Source organism: Cydia strobilella, chromosome 15 (assembly GCF_947568885.1).
Source record: "Cydia strobilella chromosome 15, ilCydStro3.1, whole genome shotgun sequence".
Lineage (NCBI taxonomy): Eukaryota > Metazoa > Arthropoda > Insecta > Lepidoptera > Tortricidae > Cydia > Cydia strobilella.
In genome coordinates, this window is record NC_086055.1 from 2260199 (window position 1) to 2266577 (window position 6379).

Here is a 6379-nt window from a genome sequence, read left to right on the forward strand (position 1 = left end):
AGTATGGAATAAAGCAAATTATCTTAGGTACCAAATAATTGTGTGTTACCTAGTTGAAAGTAGAAAAACTGTCCAATAAAAAAACTTTGTCTACTTGCTACATAATATTGATTACGGCCTCCTGTTGCCCAAGGCCGGAATCGAACCTCCATCTTCAGCAATCGCGGCTGGCGCCATAACTGACATGCTGAAGTCACAGGTTCGAATTCGGCCTGGCACACTGAAGAACTTTTTTATTATTAGGTTCAGTTTTGATCACTTACCCCTAACTAACGCCAAGAACATGAAAAGAGTTTATTTTAGCGCCGAGTCCACCTACGGCCACCCCACACTTGTGTCTCCCGAGCGTCTAGTCAACTCTATGGCTGTTACTCAACGCCACGTTGGAGCAACTGCGCAGCGACGCCATTTTCCATAGCGCTGACTAGATGCCGACGCTCAAAAAACGCTAATGTGGGCTGTGGGGCCCTTAGAACGCCACGCCTAGTATACGTATATACAACAAAGCGCCACCGTAAACCTCATCTAAATGCACGAAGATTAATATTAATCTATAACCATGCCGTGCGCGTCTGCGTCTGTGGGCGTCATTGGCAGTCGAAGGGTAAGATACAGTTAATTGGATTTTAATGATTATAGTTACCTAACAACATCTATCAGAAATATCAACATCACCTAATGCATGCTTAAATCCAATATTGTCTGTTTTTTTTTCATTCTGCGCATTCATATTTCACTTTCGCCTCCTGCCCGTAAGTTTGCCGGCCGCTAACTACATAAGAAAGCCTAGAAATAAACTAGTCTACTTAGGTCCAAGCATATCCTGAGGCTTCACCCATTGGTCGAACTGTTCCGCCGTGAGGATTCCCAGTTTGATGGCAGTTTCCTTGAGGTTACCTCCTTCTTGGTGCGCCGTCTTGGCTATTTGGGCCGCCTGAATGAATTAAAATAAGATTACGTAGGGTAGGTACCATTCTTGGACATATAAGGTGTCGTGTCCAACACAGGTGCAGTCACGCTCCGTGATTGTTTAGCTATTTAGGGCTCTAGCTAAATTTGACATTTCATAGCGTAGACACCTATGTATTTAAGAACCAGTTTAGCTAAGGACTAAATGGCTCTACAACCGCGGAGCGTGATGGTAGCAGTGATAGACAGTTCCAAAAATATACGATAGGTCGAGATCAATTGTTGCAAAATAATCGTACAAGTCTTACGTTTTAAAAACAAGAGTTTTATACCTACTACTCATCGCTGGGATCGGTCTGTGTTATTTTTCCTCCCTAACCCTTGATTTGACTGTAATTTTTTTTTTATAAAATAGGAGGCAAACGAGCAGACGGATCACCTGATGGTAAGCGATTACCGCCGCCCATGGACACCCGCAACACCAGAGGGGTTGTAAGTGCGTTGCCGGCCTTTAAGATGGGAGTACGCTCTTTTCTTGAAGGTTTGAAGGTCATATCGGTCCGGAAATACCGCAGGCGACAGTTCATTCCACAGTTTAGCTGTGCGAGGCAGGAAGTTTCTAGAGAAACGCACAGTTGAGATTTTATGAGAAGCATTCGGCAATGATTTGAGAACCCACTTTATCGTATCCGATGTGAGGGTTGAGCGCGGTGACCAGCATTAGCGATTCCTGCATGATCTTGGCGATCCTGTCCTCGTTGGCCTTGATGCCGAGCGCGCAGTTCTTGTTGAAGGCTTGGCAACCATCACCTATGATGAAGTCGTATTATGGTAATTATAGAGGCAGCTGTCTACCCTTAGGGACCACCCCACACTATTAGCGTTTTTTAAGCGTCGGCGTCTAGTCAGCGGTATGGAAAATAGCGTCGCTGCGCAGTTGCGCCAACGTTGCGTCGAGCAGCAGCCATAGACTTGACTAGACGCTAACGCTCGGGATACGCTAGTGTGAGGTGGCCCCAGTATAGGTTACTTTACCTATGACTACGTTTTTATGATAAAATGATTAATTCTGTATGTCGTAAAATTCTGTACGAATTTTTAGCACTTTGTAATACCCAAATATGTGACGCACTATATACCCAACATTATTGAAATAAGTAAGCAAAAATAAACCCTACATGAAAGCATTACGGTTACTTTTCCAGCGCCATAGTACTTATGGCGCTGTGGGCACGACAAGAAACGACGCCTTTATGGGTTCTTTGAATTTCAAAAAGTTAAATTCTCCAATCAAGAATAAACTGGCTTAGCCTTGTTTATAGTCCAATGATGTTGGCACACGCCGACATCTGCATACAACGCCAGACTGATATGCTAAGTATTAGAGAAATCAATAGGTTCAATTATTTCGAATATAAACATAAGGCCCGATTTACACATTTATTAGTAGGTATCATAGACCTGTACCGCTGGCTATATTTTGACCCCTAGGTTATAAAAATATTAAAGTCAATTCTGTTTTCGCTTATGAATACTTTGTTAAGATGTAAATCTTACATTTTGTTTTGTGTCATATATATAATTTGCTTTTCTAGTAATTTGTTATTTTGTGGTAATTATTTTTTATTTTGAATTATCTTGGAGAAAAAAATATTCGAGAGAAAACATGTAACTGTGTTGCATTTAGGATAGTGTTTTTAGTGTGAAAACATAGTTTGTGTCAATTACGTCCACTGCAATCTGATACTATGTCATAATATTCTAAATGACACAAAAAAAAATTAGAGTTAAAAAAAAATGACTTAGGTCGAATTTAATCGTTTAAATAGGTCCATTAAATGATTTTGTGTCTTATTAAGGCATAGCTTCATAAGATATTTGATGATTTTGTTGTAACAGGCTGTCACCGTTACAAAAGAATATTAAAGATATTAGAGTTTACATCTTATTAATTTGAAATGCGGGATAAATAAGATGTATGAATTTGTGTCACTTGCATCCACTGCATAAACAAATATTACAAAAATATTATTTGCGTTCAAACGAAGCTAGCGGGCGGTCTGAATGGGCAACGGAGGCCGTGCAGGGTGGGGCCGCGGCGTGACCTTGCCGTACGCAACGCATGTTTACTTCGCCTGTGCGCCAAATTAACGCAACTTATTCAAAGAAGTTACGCAAACAACACAACAACAAGCAACAAGCAAGCAAAGAATGCGTCGAATTATCTTTTACCTATTTAAATCTCATAGATATTGTACAATGTCACCATTATGCAAAAGAACTGTAAGTACATGTTTGATTTGCGAGCGAGCTGGCAACATTGCGCAGGGAAATCTTAAAAATATCGCGTTTACGTGAACGCCACATACATTTGTGACAGTGATAGGGAAAAGGTACCACTAAAGTAAAATTTGGTTATAAATACCGTGACTTTCTTTCATTCTTTGATAAAAAAAATTGCTATTTATGCAACAAGTGCGGAAATCATCTTTACGCACGTGTATCATACAATGTTTTACTATGCATTGTGCGAGTAAATAAAAAAACATGTCATGGCAAATAAGTTTAATTATTAAAAGGAGTGTTTTAAATCGACACGAGTTGCGAATTACCTATTCGCACGTGTATCGTACGTTTTACAGTACATATGGCCCTTTAAACTTTCGACATATGCACGGTAAGTGCTCTTTTCCGCACTAGTGCGAGAAAGTAGCACCATATGTACTGTAAAAAAAATTGAAAACAAAAAGCACAAGTGCCGAAAAGCAGTACTTTCCGCACGACATGGCTCCGTAGGAAACGCACTTTTCGAGCACATGCATTGTAAAAAAATATATAGGACTGTATCTCCTAAACCATGCGTCGTAGCGCAAAAATAATAAAATTTTCGTTCCCCTTTATGTAACCCAAAAGTAATAAATGAAAAATACAATGAAAAAAAAAAGAAACAAAATCTTTATAGGGCTGTATTAGCTGTATCTCCTATATCGTGCATCGTAGCGCAAAAAAAATAAAATTTTCGCTTCCCTTTAAGAAGCCCCTAATTAAGATTTAAAAACGCAAAAAAGAAAAAAAAAGAGGAAAAAATCTTTATAGGGCTGCATCTCCTAAACCGTGCATCGTAGCACAAAAATAATCAAATTTTCGTTCCCCTTAAGAAATCCTTAATTAAAACTTTAAAAAAAACCAGGAAAAAAACTTTATAGAGCTATTATTGCTATATATATAGATATAATATCTCCTAAACCGTGCTTGGTGGCGCAAAAATAATAAAAATTTCGTTCCCCTTTATGAAGCCCCAAAGTAATATACTAAAAACACAATGAAAAAAAAGAAAAAAAATAACAAAAAACTTTATAGGGCTGCATATCCTAAATCGTGCATCGTAGCGCAAAAATAATCCATTTTTCGTTCCCCTTTAAGGATCCCTTAATTAATACTTAAAAAAAAAAAAAAACAGGAAACAATCTTTATAGAGCTATATCTCCTAAACCGTGCGTGGTAGCGCAAAAAGAACAAAATTTTCGTTCCCCTTTACGGAACCCCAAAATAATATACAAAAAACACAATGAAAAAAAAACAACAAAAAAAATCTTTATAGGGCTGCATCTCCTAAACCGTGCATCGTAGCACAAAAATAATCAAATTTTCGTTCCCCTTTAAGAAACCCTTAATTAAAACTTAAAAAAAAACCAGGAAAAAACTTTATAGAGCTATTATAGCTATATATAGTATATATATAGATATAATATCTCCTAAACCGTGCGTGGTGGCGCAAAAATAATAAAATTTTCGTTCCCCTTTATGCAACCCATAATTTATATTTAAAAAAAAACGCAAAATTTAAAAAAAAAACTTTATAGGGCTGTATCTCTTAAACCATGCGTCGTAGCGCAAAAATAATTTAAAAAAACCCCTTTAAGAAACCCGTAATTAATACTTAAAAAAAAAAACAAAAAAAAACAGGAAAAAAAACTTTATAGAGCTGTATCTCCTAAACCGTGCGTGGTACCGCAAAAACAATAAAATTTTCGTTCCCCTTTATGCAACCCATAATTTATATTTAAAAAAAACGCAAAATTTAAAAAAAAAATCTTTATAGGGCTGTATCTCCTAAACCATGCGTCGTAGCGCAAAAATAATAAAATTTTCTTTCCCCTTTATGCAACCCATAATTTATATTTAAAAAAAAACGCAAAATAAAAAAAAAACATTATAGGGCTGTATCTCTTAAACCATGCGTCGTAGCGCAAAAATAATTTAAAAAACCCCTTTAAGAAACCCGTAATTAATACTTAAAAAAAAAAAACAAAAAAAAAACAGGAAAAAAAACTTTATAGAGCTGTATCTCCTAAACCGTGCGTGGTACCGCAAAAATAATAAAATTTTCGTTCCCCTTTATGAAACCCCAAAGTAATATACAAAAAACACAATGTAAAAAAGAAAAAAAAAAACAATAAAAAAATCTTTATAGGGCTGTATCTCTTAAACCATGCGTCGTAGCGCAAAAATAATTTAAAAAACCCCTTTAAGAAACCCGTAATTAATACTTTAAAAAAAAACAAAAAAAAACCAGGAAAAAAAACTTTATAGAGCTGTATCTCCTAAACCGTGCGTGGTACCGCAAAAACAATAAAATTTTCGTTCCCCTTTATGCAACCCATAATTTATATTTAAAAATACGCAAAATTTAAAAAAAAAATCTTTATAGGGCTGTATCTCCTAAACCATGCGTCGTAGCGCAAAAATAATAAAATTTTCGTTCCCCTTTATGAAGCCCCTAAATAATATACAAAAACACAAGAAAAAGAAAGAAAAAAATAATAACAAAAAACTTTATAGGGCTGTATCTCCTAAACCGTGCGTCGTAGCGCAAAAATAATAAAATTTTCGTTCCCTTTTATGAAACCCCAAAGTAATAACAAAAAACGCAATGACAAAAAAAAGAAAAAAAAACAACAAAAAAAACTTTAGGGATGTATCTCCTAAACCGTGCATGGTAGCGAAAAATAATCAAATTTTCGTTCCCCTTAAGAAGCCCTTAATTAAGATTTAGAAACGTAAAAAAGAAAAAGAAAAAAATCTATATAGGGCTGTATCTCCTAAACCGTGCGTCGTAGCGCAAAAATAATCAACTTTTCGGTCCCCTTTATGTAACCATTAATTTATACAAAAAAAAACGCAAAAAAAAAAGAGTTTTTTTTATAGGGCTTGATCTCCTAAACCATGCGTCGTAGCGCAAAAATAATTAAATTTTCGTTCCCCTTTATGAAACCCCAAAGTAATATACAAAAAACACAATGTAAAAAAGAAAAAAACAATAAAAAAACTTTATAGGGCTGTATCTCCTAAACCGTGCGTCGTAGCGCAAAAATAATCAAATTTTCTTTCCTCTTTATTCAACCCTTAATTTATATTTAAAAAAAAAACGCTTTCACTAAACTGCTGTAACTCGGAAACTTAGAATCCA